Source organism: Psittacula echo (assembly GCF_963264785.1).
Source record: "Psittacula echo genome assembly, chromosome: 4".
Taxonomy (NCBI): Eukaryota; Metazoa; Chordata; class Aves; order Psittaciformes; family Psittacidae; genus Psittacula; species Psittacula echo.
In genome coordinates, this window is record NC_137738.1 from 75,807,762 (window position 1) to 75,824,264 (window position 16,503).

The following is a 16,503-nucleotide window of genomic DNA, read 5'->3' on the forward strand; positions in this document are numbered from 1 at the left end:
TTGGCTGCTAACACAGAGGAGACAGCATGTGAGGGGAACCTGATACCACCAGCATTCACAGATATGGAGCTGACTTCAACTGGTCATGCATTTTCCTAAAACCCAGATGAACATCAGCGTACCACATGTCATCTTTCAGGCCACACTTTTCCCAGACAAGATCTGTTTACCAAGAATGAATAAAAAGCTAACACAGCAGGAGAGCATGCACATGAACTCCTCAGTGTATGCAGCGTTATTGGTAACCTCCTCATGGAAAATCTGGCTTGGAGCTGTTGTGAAAACAAAACAAGTATTACCAGTAATTAGAGGACTTTGAGAGAGAACTATTCACACCAACAAAGTTATCTCTCAAGGCTCATACAAGACAGTCATAAACCCTGCTGACTGCAGCCAATTCAACAGAACAGCAACCGAAACTAGGAGGACAACAACAGGCAAGAAATCAAGCTGGAAAACTCAGGCACAGCAGGAGGCAGAGTTGGAGAACACAGACCACAAGGTCCCATGCTGCACCACAGGCAGCTACTGAGCCATGAAGTCATCTTTAACATTCAGCAGTGGATCTCACAACCCTGTAAGAGTTTGTCCCATGCAGCAACCCTCGCAAGACCCCAGCAGCTCTCAGCAAGCTGCAATAGAGACTTCAGCCGCTCTCTCACAGGGGAAGGACAGTAGCTTATGCCACCACCTTGTTTACTGTTGTAAATATTGGGTGGCACAATGGGTAGCTTTGCTTACTAGTTACCATTGCCTGAAAGTGTCATGACTTGTCACAACTGGATGCAATAAGTAGAAGAAATACAAGTTGCAAAAAAGATTCAGAAAATTTGTTACGCAACAACTATTGGTCTATGATATATAAAAACTTTTATACATTGCATTTAAAATAAAAAACTTGTTATGGCATTTCTATACTGACCTACCCTATGCAATTCATCAAGAGTAAGTTGGATGTCATGAACCAATTCAGACCATCAAGCAATCAGGGGCTTCTCACATCTATGTAGAAATAAAGATGAAAATCTGAAGCTGCAGCATAGTTCAGCTTTGTTGTATCATATCTTGAGAGCTATAAAATTTGCCTACTAGTTCTCATTAAACCCTTCAGCAAGGAAAGATTTTCCCCTTCACTCTGTAACCACAGTAAGTTTGGAAACTTATATGTTTGGAAATTTAGAATATACAGTGCATATACTCTGCAAACACACCATTCTGGATCAAACTCAGCACTTGCTATTTTAGGACTGATGGCAGTCATTCCTAAAGGCCCCCTCCAGGGTTGCATCTTGTACGAACTTGGGAAGGAGACAGTTCCTGCTGTGAAAGATTTACCAAGTAAAAATGAGGTTAAAAGTCCAATTAACCTTCTTCGTTATGTCTGTCACAAGATTTGTTTCTTTTCTTTGTTTTTCTTTGATTGTTTAGGAAGCAGAAGAGGAGAAGGATGGATCAGTGAGGCCAGTAAATAAGATATGAAGAATTAAAAAAGAAGTAGAAAAGCCTCCTGCCAGCCTGTTCATGACTGTCAGCCTAGGCTTTGCTAATATAATGCCAGAACTGTGCCTGAAAGACTTATATGAAAGATGGAAAAGATTCAATCACACAGCTTTTTCCATGCTCCCAGGACATTCAAAGCATCACAGACAACGAATTTCAACACCCTGACTGATGTCCCCCGAGCAGTGTGAAAAGACAACAAATTTGGACTTTCAAATTTAGAATGTTTTTCAGAAATGAGATATTAAAAACAGTTCCACTGTGTCAGGGCTTGAGATGCCATAAATACTCTACCAACTCAGATGTGACATAACTTTTTCTATAGCAGCAGGTCTACACTTCAAGTTTTATTAATTGCCTGACCATTTATGTAATCCTGTTGATTCAGAGGTTTTGCCTGTCTCTCTAGACCATTAAAAACCTTGGGAAACCAACAGTAAAATTAATTAAGTAAGCTTAATTACTTGTGCTGTTCAGTCTTTTTAATGTTACTTTTGTTTCATTACTGAATTTCCAAAATGCCTTGCACTAAGACTGTTACAAGTCTTTTAAAATTAAAAGTAGCTGGCTAGACAGTCTTCTAAGGAAGCAGGCTCTCCATATATAAACTTAGTTTTCCCTTCTTGGAAAAAGAATTTTCTAAACAAATGGATTTGGTACGATTTGTGTTTTTCTCCTTAATATCAGCTTGCCAATAGTATTATGTACCAGTGAAGCCTCTGACAAAGAAATGAGGTATTTATCCTATCCTTAATGTATTCTATCTTATGCTTTCAGAATATGGAGTAAAAGCTGGCATTTTATTTTCATAAGAACTCTGTCAGCCTAATGAGACAAAGCTTTAGCTGAAGAATAATTTTGGAGTATGGTGAGAAATAGGATTTTAAATGTAAGTAGAATATATGCCAATTTTTTTCTGATGTTGTGCTCCTCTGTCTAACTGGTGAATGATCAGCTAACAATCATGATGGTGTTTACTGATGATTATATTCTGATTCCACCAGTCTTTAACTGAATATAGGCATACTGCAACTTGCATTGCAAGCAGCACTACTAGTTGTCCCACCAACTGCTACCACGTGCAAAGTTTAATATCTATGCCAATAGAAAAACATTGATTAAACACATATCCAATAAGCAAGAAAACAGAATTACCTGAGCTACAGTCTGAGCACACAGAGCAATACTTGGGTTTAAAGGTTGTGGGGAAAAAAAGTAAATACAGCTTTCCCTTGTAGATCTAAAACTCTTTTGCCACTGAAGTATCTTAGCATGCAGCCTTACAGTTGTCAGCCAGCACAGCAGTGATAAAGCCTTTCAGTCTTGTGTCATTATTGCAGATGGGTCAAGAAAAGTTAATACCACCTTTGTCAACCCACAGCAATGTATCTGCCTTACCACTAGCAGGACATAGCGACCACTTGAAAAATTCTTAATGCCCCCCCCCAAAAATAAACATATTGAGAACATAAAAACAAAATAGTAATGTCTGTTGGATCTAGTCTGTGGATCTCTTTTATGAACAGAGCAAATGAAAGACAAAAAATATATCAGACAGGCATTTGTCTTTATGGTTTCACCTATGTCACACTTTGATCACACAGAAAGTTGTATGTATTTTACTGTAACTGTGCAGTGATGATGGTTCTGTAGACATTATGTATGTCCAACAACCCCATGTGGGAAAATTCCAACAAATATAAACAGAATCCAGAATATTAATGGACTTCCATGTAAATAACTCTCAAGAAATGTCATATAAAATAGATGTGCCATCTGTGTGACTGAACACACACTTCATTAGAAAGTAGCCATCACTAAATATATCATCTTTAATGAAACCAATAAAAGCCCTGTTCATAATGCCCAATGAGACATGTTTAAACAAGAATTTTAGACTTCTTTTACAATACTGAGGCATGGTTCTGTGTCGCGAAGCCCACACTAGTAGAGTCAGACTATTGATTTATCCTAATTGCTTGTGCATTGAGAGAATAATGGAAAATGAAGGCTGAAAGGAGTTCAAACAGTAAAAATATTGAAGATCTATCTGTTGGCTTGGACTAAACTAAGTTAGAATGTATCTGAAAGCATTATCTAGTTACTTTAACTTCAAAAGTGATTTAATTGATTTCATACAGCTATTCATGTCCCACAACTATTATGCAGACAGTAAGTGCTTTACTGGACTGGAACCCTGCTTGGCTTACTTGGTTAAGTATACAGAAATGAGACAAAAGCCAGAGATGCTGTGTTTTATGACCATTCAGCACCAAAAGTGTTTGGGTTTTGTCATATCATCCCTTTAAACTTTAAAGAACATCACCTCACTGAGTGAGGGATCATGTGATGAAGACATTACATTTTAAGTACACTGGCAGCAGTTTCCATCTATGGACAGTGATTAGCAAAGTGACTAAAGAGCAAAATAAGCGGCTTGTTGATCATTCTATTGATTCTTTTCTGTATGTAGGAAAAATCAAAGCACATGAACGTGCTTGCCCAATTTAAGCCAGAGGCAGAAGCACAACATGGACCCAAATCATACTCTATTTAGTCTGTGATAGTAGGTTTTGGTTTGTTGGGTTTTTTATCAACATTAGAGGTATGGGTTAGCTGGGGTTTTGTTTTTTCCAGCTCTCATGATGGGACTTCCACTACAGCCTGAGGCCATTAAGCACTCAAGCGACAATGAATATCCATACGATTGAAAACTCCTTTGAAAATCCTACTACAACTTTTTTCCACCTTCCCATTTGTTTTTAATACTCTGTGACTTTCATTTCAATTAACCAGGTCACAGAGGGATCCACTCCCTCTTAGTGATTACCAAACAATAAGAAAAGCAATACAAATATAATGGCTTTGATGCCTGTTAGAAACTTTCCCATCTGTGTATCATTTTCAAGCACAATATCTGGGGATTTATTATGCCAAGAAGGGTGGCTCAGGACATCTTTGCACTATAGCAAGTAAACAACTAGAAAGTCATAGCAGGATATAGAATACTATCTAAAAGAAGAAAAACTTGTTAACCTTTGAAAGCCAGAACTGCTTTACGCCTATGAGACTTTCCATACACATTCTCAGAAAAGAGAAGATCTTGTCAAAACAGCACATGAGGCTTATGCAGCTTCACTGTGTTTGTAACATTTTAATCTGCAAACTAGATTTCTTTAATGAAAGAATTTTGGGCTAGAAGCAATTATGCTGTAGCTCAAAAGCTGATAATGCCAGTGTCTATAATAATCTACTCCTTAGCTGACTTTTCTGTAAAGGCATTATAACAAAAAATATTTGGGCTTCCTCAGTTCCTCCAAATCCAAGTAGCCTTTTTCTGAACAACTTCTTCATAAACTATTTTTGTGTGTTGTACCCACAAACTTCAATAAATAAAAAAACAAAATATGACCATTTTATGAGTCTCTTATCAGGAGGCAAGAGAGACCCATACAGGAAAGCTATATGAGCCATGCAAGTATTAGATTGCTACTCCTTTTATAGATCCTCTTTATCAGGTTGCTCAAAGGTGCTCTGGATGTTGTTCTTCTGTCCTAAATCTTACATCTAAAAGTTAAGTGTAGAATTAGTATGACAATACTCCTGTGATCACTTGCACGTCTGCATTAGGATCATATTTTTCACTACCACCAGAAGAATGAGGTACAGAGCCAAGTTCTATTCTCAGCCACTGGTGTAAATCCAAAGTATCCTCATCAAAACCACTGAACTTATTCCAGATTTACACTCCTGGGCCTAAGACACAGTTCAAGCTGTCTTGCTTTAATATTCTTTAACTAAGAAGAATGTCTGGCTTTCCAGAACTCAGAAACTGTCAGCTTAACAATAAAAAGTCAGATTCTTTCGTGTTCTTTTCCTGAACACGGATAGAGTGAAATTACGTTGACTCCAGCCCCCATGCTCCTGTTGCCAGAAAATAGAAGCATGTTAACGGCTATCTTTTGGTCCAAATTCATCAATTACTATTATTTTATCACAAACACACACACACACACACACACCCCAAGCAATTCATTAACTTCATTTTGTACTCTGAGGTTGATTCTCATGGAGAAGTTGAGGGCTGGTTTGTCTAACTCTTCCTCCTCTAGTCTACCAAAATACTGAGTTTGGTGCGTGTTAAATCCTGTAGTGTACTGGCTGTGCTTCCTTGTTCTATGCGTGCAGTACATCCATAGGTAGTCCCACAAGGTTATGGCTTTTGCCAGGAGGCATTTCTTTTCCCACTCTTGATCATAATATCCAGGGGAAATATACAAATTAGGAAGTAACCTTAGAAAGAATGATCATTAAGTGCATCCTACTACATCCTACTTAACAGAGAATCATGGAATAGAGAGAAGCTAGAATTTCCCTCTGTCCTTTTTTCTTGTACAAAAATACATGTATAGAAATGAGAACTTGGAAAAGTTTGCAGAGATTTACAAAATCATCTCAGGCATCCAGCCACAAAAAAAATCTGTAAGTGTGGGACGTGACAATACAGGCTAGCCTAGAACAAAACTACCTCATTGCTAGTAGAGGTCAAAGAGTTACTGGAATACAATAGTGTATCACAAACCTATAACATTCAGCGAAGCGATCAGACCAGACAGGAAAGGGGTGCCAGCCAGAAAATGTGTGGGATCAGCAGAAAAGAAGCTGGATTACAGAGAGCATTGCTTAAAAGGAAATAGCAAGACAAAGTACTAATCTATGCAAGCCGATGGAAATGAAGAACAGAGAACCAGAGTTTACTTTTATATAACACAGAAGGTTTTATTTCATATGAAAAGAAGGATTAGACATTTTAAATGAGACTCCCCACTGCTATGGGAAAGACCAGTGGAGGAATACTCCCACTAACCACCTACCAGCAAATTCTAATTCATCAGTCTTTGAACACTTTTCTTCTATCAAACAGTGCCTGTTTGTCAGTTAAGACTGAAGGCTGTGGCCTGAGATCTAGGTCAGTTTTCTAGAACACTTTTTTATATTACCTGAACAGCTGAAAAAAAATCCTCCCTTCTAGAGAGCTCACTGAAGAACGTTAATGGAAAATTAACTGCTGTATAACTGACAATGCTAAATAAGCAAGGGGGCTCAGGGAAGTGGCATAGGGGTGCTATTTGGAACTGCTCTTCTGAGGAAGTATAAAAGCATTCTTCAAACAGGAAGAAAACATGCATTTTAACTGTAAAATACAGCCATTTTCTAGAGTGCAGCCCCCAGTTTTAGTAAGATTGCTGTAGTGGAGAAAGAAGTCCATGGGGTAGAACCTGTTATTCCAGGCCAGGCAGCAGAAACAGCAAATTATATATGTCCAAAAAGCACTGTGGAGGTGAATGAGGCAAGGAGAAGAACAGGGATGGGAAAGGCATGCCTTGCTGATGGCATGCACGTCGTTCTCTGGAAAATTCAAGTAAGGGAGCAGCACCGATCCAACTAACTAACTTAGCAATTGCATCTCATATTCCAAAATAGCTCAGTAAATTAATAACATTTTCTTTCATTATTCTAGAAGGAAAATTATATTCTCCATCTTAGCTTAAGGCAGGCCTGCACTGGGGCCAGCTTGCAGGCCAGATCTGGCCCACAAAGCAGTCACTGTTGCCCACCAGGGCTGAGGCCTTTTGACGATGCACTTCCCAGCTGGTGCCAGTCAGACTATTTATGTCTCCTGACTGCTGGCTGGCCCAGAAGAGAGTTCTGCCACATACTTGCCCTGCCAGAGGACTCGTATCTCCTGGTTGGCCACTTCCCTCTGCTTCTTCTTCCTCTTTTCCCTCCTGGGCAGCACATCGCATATTGTCTCACAGCCCGAGCTAACCAGAAAAAAGGAAGAGTGAAGGCACTGGAGTGAATGAACGAAGCTGGAAGGGCAGCAAGAGATGTTTGGATGGGTGTTAGGAAGCACAAGTCATTAGCAGCCTCTGAGCTCATTTGAGTTGTAGCCTTCTGCAATAAATCGTTAAAGAGGAAAAGGTTAAAACCATTTCCTGTGTTACAAGGATCCTTTTTCCTCTGTAAGATGACCTGTTTGGTCTGAGGGAGAGGCAGGTGTTGAATAACACCACTGGTATGAACAGGAGCTCCTCAGAACTGCATGGAGGCTGCCACAGGCACTGAGTGATGCTGCACAAGGGCAAGGAAAAGAAAATGTTTTAACCAGTTCTTTTTCAGACATGTGAAAGACACCGGTTTTGAGTAATTCCAGAGAGAGAGCTCAAATATATTAAAGTATCAATGCTGCCTGGTGCCAGGCAAGACAAGTGGAAACAGGATAATGCAAAAACCTGGAACATGGATCAGTATTTGCTTTTCCTCTTTAGAAGAAGAAAGTAAGGCTGACATCCCCATCTCAGCAGCAGGGGAAGTCGAGCCAGTTCTTACAGCAGCAGCGAGTGAGTTGAGTGAGGAGTTCAAAACTACGCCTGAAAGGACTTAGAAACAACAGATTCAGAGGACAGATCCAGCTGCCTAGCTGGCAAAGCAGTCCTGAGTTGGTCTGTTGGTTTACAGGTGGTTTTTTACTTCCTTGTTTTACACCACCTTGTTCTATTTGTTGCACGAGTACAGAGATGCCTTTTTTCTCTTTTACCAAATAAGCGAGTGACAGCATGGCAGTCCCAGCTGAGGGTGCAAGGCAGGCTTTAGTGCAAAGATTCCCGAAAGAGAGCTGCAAGTCCTCATGTCAGGACTCAGGTGAATCTCTGCGTGGCCAGAGGCTGGCACTGACCTACCTGATGTATCCTGGATCCTTCAGTGTGTGCTCCAGGCCCCAACGCGTTTTATGCTTTTACATTAGTCCCAGGAAGGTTCTGCAAGGTCTGCTCCATGGGCATGGCTAGGACTAGCCAACAGTCCAGCCTAGTCACAGCAGCTAGAAGAACAAAAGGGCCAGGCATTTGGCTTCATATACAGCCTAGTGGGGTCTGGAGCAGAGGACAGAGGGAACAGGGAAGCCTTTAGGTGTTGGAGAGCAGTTGACTTTTATTATGGTCTTCCCAGCTATCACATAGCCCTCCAGAAAGAAAACTTTGGGAACCCCTATTTTAATATGTTTTGTTTCTTCCAGAGGAAAATGTTCACTGAATCAGGAAGCAACCTTCAGTGGGGTGCTTCCCGCCAGAGGAGAGCAAAGAGGAACCAACAGTGGGCAAGAAGCTGCCTCTGTGCCTCTGCCTGAAATAAGTACGTTTCCAAGCTCGTGCTCACATCCCTGTGCCAGGGACTCTGCTGGCTGTGTCTAATGCACCTAGAAGGAGAGGTCACACAGTACAGCCAGCCACCCGCTAGCCAAATGCATTTCACAGCATTTAAGCCCAGCCATTACTTAATATCTGCTGCCAGGAGCCACCTTGTCTGTGCTGACATCATCTGGTCAGGCTTTTTACACTTTCTAACAGAAACTATGACACACTCCAGCAAGAATAGACACTTGATGCCAAGAAACAGACAGTGTAACTCAGGCCCCCAGATGGGTTTGAATAATTTATTTCTAATGCAGCCTCACTTTTACAACTTTTGAAAGAATGCTTTTGAGACCAAAACTTCCATACACAGATTTTCATTTCACAGAGTACTTATTTTGAAAACATATTCAATAATTTCCAGTTGAAAAATCAAATATTTGAGAATGTGTTTCCCTGATAATATAATCACTATCCTGTGGTAAGTATCCTATTAAAACATGACACTAAGTCATATTTTTATGACAGTACCTTTGATACTGTCAAAAAAGTAAGAACCACATCAAAACGGTTGTTAACAGGTGAAATCTCTGTCATTCATATGCTGTCAAAGAAGAAAAAAAGTATTTTGTTTCAGCAGTTTACTATGAGACTGTTGAGTATTAAATCAAGGAAATGTTTGATAGCAGAAGCCAATTGGGAAAATAGCTTATTTTGTCTAAAGCTATATGTAATTTTACCAGTAACTCAGAGCCATCTGGAACAGGGCAAAAATAGCATAACAAAATTACAGTTGAGCTGATGACTTTCATTTTTCAAACAGGACAGCAAAGGTCCATTGCTGCTTGGTACTGTTCCACCTGCTTCCTCAGAATAAATACAGAGACGCATGTCAATTAAACATGGCAAAACACTAGAGACCATACATATGGGAGCTCAAGAAAAAGACATATTTTCACGTTACAGCAGAAAGGCACAGAGGTTAAAAGACTAGTTTTTCTGATTGTGCCTAGAATCTCTTCCAAAGCTAGAGACGTCCAGCAAAAGATTCACATGGAACATGCTGGATTCCAGATCCACATGTCAGTAATTTTACTGGGGTGGCAACTTTTTTCTGTTTTCAGTAAAAGATAGGCGGTGGTTAAGGGTGAAGGTGAAAATCCAGGAATAGTATGCGAAATAGTAAGCAAAAAGCTTATGAGCAACCTTCAAGAGACCAATGGAAAGAGAGGAGCTAGCAGTATCTTCAAGGAAGTGATAGACTACTGTGGCCTGTCACAGCAGCGTCCGTAGTGTCTTCTCTCACCATTTTCCATGTGCCTTATCTCAGGAACTGGTTTCTACATCATTTTTTGAATCAGCAGCATTACCCTTCTGCTGAATATCATCAAAAAAGAATGTAAAGGCGGGAAAGTGCCAGCAGCAGTATTGTTCTCCAGCAAGAGGGTAAAGGTCCTTTGGAAATGTGAATTTATTTACAGAACAAGTAATTTTTGCCAAAAGACCATATTGACTTCAGTGTTGCTGAACATATTACTTGGCCCAGTAAGAGTATCTTTATAGAAGCTTATACTGTATCATTTTCCTATGCTAACTCCTTAGACCTTTACTTCAAAATAATGGCAGTTTGAAAAAAATAAAAGTATAAATGAATCAAATAAAAATACCCACAATATATTTGTTTTTCTTTAAACCAGAAGATGTTATTTAGTATCGTAGAAATAACGACATGAGGCAAGGATGTACTGTTTCTGCCTCCTTTATAATCACTGTAGTGGTGCATGTGTTTCCATACACTTCATAGTGGAGGGAAAAACTAAGAAAGGCATAGTGGGAGAGCAATGCACAGCCTGTAAGAGCAATGATAATCTGAGGAATTCATTGCCTACAGTTGTTAGAGATTCTGAATATGTTCCTCATTTGAAGTTTTATTTGAAGTTTAATGGTTTGGATATGTCTTTTTCTAAATATACGTGTGTTTGTCCTTGCTTCCAAGGTTACCTGTATTTTATTTTTAAAAAAAGATTAACATTAAATACTTGCAGACTGATCTAAAAGTCATTGAATTTAATGGAAAACTTCCAAATTACTTCATTGGTCTTTGGATTACATCTTTAGGGAATTGTCTTCTTAAAACTGAGATTATCAGGCCCTTCTAGGGTATAAATCAGTTATTGACATTAATGTAGTCAGAGTGATTTATAACAGCTGAATATCTGATTTTATCTCTGGTGAGCCCAAATTTTCCAAAACCTGAATCACTGTAATTGCCTTGAGTATTTTAGCCATACGTTATTTTGCCATGGACCACAAAACGGCTTTCAGTGACAACCACAGAATTTGTTAAGACCTTACAAAGTCTGTTTTGGGTAGCCTTGTTGATACCTGCTGAGTTGCTATGTTTGACTAGTGCAAGTTGACAGGGCAACTGATTCACTTGTGGAATTGCATAGGGAATAAAACAAGCACTTTGTCTCAGTCACCAGTGTAACTTCTGATGCTATGTAGCTTTCATTTATCCAGAAATGCTACTTCAGAATAACTCCACAGCACATACACCTCTGCAGTAGAAATAAAAAAGCAAAAGTAAAGGATTTGCATTTTATATCTAGTTATAACATTTTGAAAATCTACATTAAAATTCATCTCTTTAAAATGTGATGTTATTACTGAAAAAGCATAATAGAAAGAGATGACATGCACTACTCAATTTCAGAAATAAAAGCATTTCAGATGAATTCATATTGATTCAGGTCTTTCTGGCATTTATATATGAAAATTCCTAAAAGAACCACTTAAAATAAGAATAACTAAACCAAATTTCTGTGTTAATAATTCTGTCCAATTCTGTGTTTGTAGACACAGCAGTAATTTTGAATAATTGAAATCATAGCTGTAATGTAAGATAAAAGATCCATCCATCCAGAGAACCACACATATATCACACATACACTGGTTCTTTCTTGCCAAAAGAGTTTGAGCTCATGTAATGTTCACCTAAACATATACCAGTATAAATAGGATCACTGAGCCGGAGAAATAATGCTGTGTTTTACGTGACATTCTTTAAAATAGCTGTACTTTTGCTCAGCACAAAAAAAAACAAAAACAAAAACAAAAAAAAAAAAAAAAAAAAAAAACAAAAACAAAAACAAAAAAAAAAAAAAAAAAAAAAAAAGGAAAAGGAAAAAGAAAATCTCTGAACCCTGTTCAAGCTTTCAGATATGTTGAAATATGGCTGACAATGGGGAAGTGAACTATAGAAAAAGTCAATGTCTTTGAGATAAGTGGGGTCTGAAACCCTCACCTGGGTGAATACTGAAAGAGTAATGAAGATGGGTGGGAGTCTCTGGGCTATGCATGCTAAGTCCAGGAAGCAACAGCTACTGGTGGGGGTGTACAAGGCATCTGAGTCCAGGTCAGGAGAGCTCCTCAGGGTGCCGCGTAGCACCAGGACCCCTGCTGTTACCATCATGCAGAGTGGAACTGCCTACAGTGTGCCTTCCAGAGTGACCAAGAAAAATGCACTTAGCTCATGAAATAAAAAGTTTTGCTGCTACAGCCTGAACTGTAGACTACAGTATTTCAAGAGAAACTGCCCTAAATGGCACATTCCTTTCGCCTTCTCTTCTTACAATTGACTGTAACTAAAAAGCTGAAACACGGGGGGGGGAGGGAATAAATAAAATTTAAAAGCCCAAAAGCTAATAGGTCTCTAAAATATAACCTTTTTTTGCATAAGGTAAAATGAAATTAAAATAATCTACTTTTTGTAGATTTTTTCCGTTATGTTTCCTAGGCAAGTAATCCAAGGCCCTGACTGCTGAGCTTTGCAGCCCATTTCAGAAAAACACCAAATCACATGCTATAAATTATCCCATTGACTTCAAGGATTGATTTTTTCTAGCATCTCAAATATTAATTTAATAGGACACTTTCATGAGCAGCATAGTATTCACCTTCAGTTTGTGTTTTTTAAAAAAAGTCAGCAGTTCCCATTCTCCTAGACTACTCAGCTCATGAATGTACCAAATAATTACTTTTTAAGGACATATATTATCCATACCTGGACTTTGTTTGACAGAAATATTCATATTCATATATAAAACTTCATTTATATATGATACTACAGGTCTTTAAACTGGAAGAGACAATGAAATTACTGGACAGCCAGAAAAAGGTGAGCTTAACAGAAACAAAGAACAGAGCATCTATGAAGAGGAACCACTTAATAGAGCAGAAAATTTTAATTAAATTGCCTAAAGACCATTTTGGTTTACTTTTTGAAACACATATTTAACAGTTAGAAGCTTGACAGTTGGAAGGTAACAAGCTTTGTTAAAGATTTAGTACTTCTGCCATTTCTGAATCCTTCCTGAGCAGCCTTATATACACTATGTTTCCTAGTTTAGGATTTTATACAGCATGTTAATCCTTCTTTAGCTTCTTTTTTAAACATATTTCATTGTTTTTGCACATAGCATGCATTCTGTCCCAGGTGCCTCAAACCCCTGTCACAATCCTTTTGGTAGCTTCTTTCCTTCCTACTTGCTTCTCCATCATGGAAGGATGCTTTGCCTGGGTTTGAGACTGATTATTTGTCTTGCTTGCCTATTAGACTCTTTCATTTCAAGGTAAGCACAATTAAAGCTTTTCATGATAAGGTCAGTGCTCATAAGAGACCTTCCTAATTGCATCTGCTTGTCGGCAGACATCATTGACCTGAATGCTGCTCAGACTCAGAGTTCTGTCTTTCCTACAGAAAATAGCAGTTAGACCAATATACTGTCATAAACTGAAAGATTTAGTTGCTTCCCCTCACTACAGAGAGCTTTTAGTTTCTTTTTGCCCCTAGCAAAAATAATGAGGACCTCTCAGGAAGTCAAAGATCCCTGAGGGGCAGTCTTTGTCTGTGTGTTTAAATAAGCAATCCTGTATTGTTCAAAAGACAGGAGCAGACACAGCCTGTATGTGAAGCAGGACAGGGATCAGGGAGGCTGCGCAATCTTGTGTCTGCCTCCATTTCACGTGAGTCAGGACCATACGCTGGATTATCAGTGCTTCCATACCTGAGTGCAGCTCAGGAGATCCAGAGCAAAAGACAGGAGAATGAGGCATGTGACTTATGCAAGCTGTGCCTTTTCTTAATTTGTTTGTTTGTTTGTTTTTTGTTGGTTAACCAGAAAACGTGAAAATCTGCCATAATATGCCTAGTTCTGATGCTGGTTTTTCTGTCTCAGGGAGTTTCCAGTTCAGTGCCCCTTGCAAGGTACCTGCTATCTCTATCACACTTGTCAGAACTGCTCACCATGATGGAAGGATAGCAAGTGCTCAGAAGAGCGAAATAAGGCATTTGCATGCAAGGCTCTATCAGTGAAGGTGTATGCTGGTAACTTGAGGTCAGGAATTAACAGTCACAAATGCAATTTCCTTAGTTTCACCTTTCCCAGAAGCTGTTGCCTCGAGCTAGAGATGTCACAATCTCCTTAGAAAAGGGAGGTGCAAATGGTAAAATCATTAGACTGGAGATATTTTGAGGCAGGTTTCTCAAATCTGAACAATATATCAGAATTCTCAGGAGTCTGTTTGATTTATTTTCTTTTTAATACTTTTCCTTACAGTTAGATTGTTCTCTCTCAGTCTTTGACTCAAGAATTCAATGCAATGAAGGCAGCAATTTCAGGTTAGTGACTAAAGTGGTATAGTATTTCTTATATCAGATATTAAAGCAATATAAAAATCATGCAGAACAACGTTATTTCACATTCTAAAGTAAGCAGAATAAACATCACTTAATGGCTGAAGAAGCAAAGTTTAAACACCCACTGTTCATTTCTCTTAAAGAAGAAAATAATTAGCAGATATTTTTCAGTTCCTACAGGAAGATGAGCAAATCTAGCCTTCAGAGAAAGGTGTGGATGTGCACATATATATGCATGTATCTGTACTCTGGTCTCATCTTAGTCTGACTATCACAGTCATGTTCACTACCGGATTTTCTTGGAGAACTGTTGCAATAGAAAAAGAGTACTTACAGGTCTTGGAGTTCCCGAAGTACCAGTAGAAGTCTGGAAGATGAGTGAACAGCAAAACACACATTATCTACATAGAAAACAATTAAAAAAACAGTTTTTCATAATTCAAGGGCATATAACAAAGTCAGAGTTATAATTATTTTTACAGCTTTAATTGCCTTATTTATAGCAAAGTTATAAAAATACCTTTTTTTTAGCTTTTACAGATATTCTAATATTGTTTTTCAAAGGACACTAAAGTGAATATTTACTTAATCCATAGCAAAATTGAGAACCAAGTTACCAGCAAGTAAGAAATCTCCAATACATGTGGAAAATTTTACTTCTGGAAGCAAATCAAAGAAGTAAATGAAAGGAAAGCAGATCTGTTAATGTGCGATAATATTTTAATTTTTCTTTAATAAAAATCCATATCCACTACTTAGTACAACAATAGCTTAAATCAAACCTCATTAAGATGCTGAAATGCAATTAATGAATTACAGGTGTATCTTAAGTAATGAATTACAGGTATAACACTATATATATTTCTACTTCTACTCAGTTCAGAGAACTTAATGAAATGGATCTTATTAGTTTTCTTATCTTTACTGTTTTATAGCTTTTTTACATAATATTCACAAGATGATCTTGCTCCAAGCAAGGACTTTCATCTATATTTTTAGATGTATATGTTTGCTACATAGCTTCAAGTTTCCTCTCAAAGTCTTTACCTGTGTCTTCTATATAAATTACAAAGAATCTGAAGAAACAATCTTTGCTTGTGTTTAACATAGCACATACAAATACTTTTAAGACACTTTCAAAGTTCTCCAATAATTTTGGCCTTCTGTTACACCTAAAACATTCATAAAATAACCTGTCATTTCTCCCAGTAAATTAACTTTTGGAAGATATTACTTCCTCTGTTGATATTATTTTTACTAATTTGGGCATATTTTTATAACATGTTGATGATTATGTACATTTCTTATGATAGCTTTCTTATCTGTTTACTTTTCCTTTCCAGGTGGCACCTCAGTCTTCACTAGACTACTCAAATGGAAGTCTGGTACAAATTCATACTTATGAACACATTTTGCTCAATTTTATAGTGATGTTAAATAGCTGCAGGAAAACTACATGCAGAGAGACTCTCTGGAAGTTGCTAGCTACCAGAAGAGATATCTCCATAACTGCAAGCACTGAGCTGAGCCATGCCCAGACTCCTTTACCATTTCAGTCTCACAGGTGAAGCTCTGCTGCCTCTGATCCTTTCGGTCTCTTGCTCCATGCAGCGACATGTGAGAATAGGACTGATGTCCCTGTTCTGTCTCCCACTGGTGCCCGCTCTTTCAGACACCCCATCGCAGCTGTACAATCCTGCTAGCCAGCCAGCTGTAGAACCATCTCTTGCTTGCAGGACTGCCTTGTGCAGAGGTGCTCACAGCCCTGCGGCAGCACAAACAGGCAAGAGGAAGGCATTGTATGGAGGTGTCTGTGCTCCCCTTCTGCCTCTCCATATCACAGACATCACCAACAGTTACTTTCTGGCTAAGAGTGTATTCCTGTTGTGCTTTCAAATATTCAGTAATACAAAAAATGGCAGAAATTTTCCCTTCTTTCCCCAGTAAAAGTTAAGTGGTCTTGGTATGAAGCACATTAATCTTATCCTAACAGGTCAATGTACGTTCCTCTCTTTACACTTCCAAAGATGCAAACTTGCTTTTTAACAAGACATATAAAATATTGAGAGACTTCATGCCAAGGGCATCTCACCAGGAGGCTGATGGGAG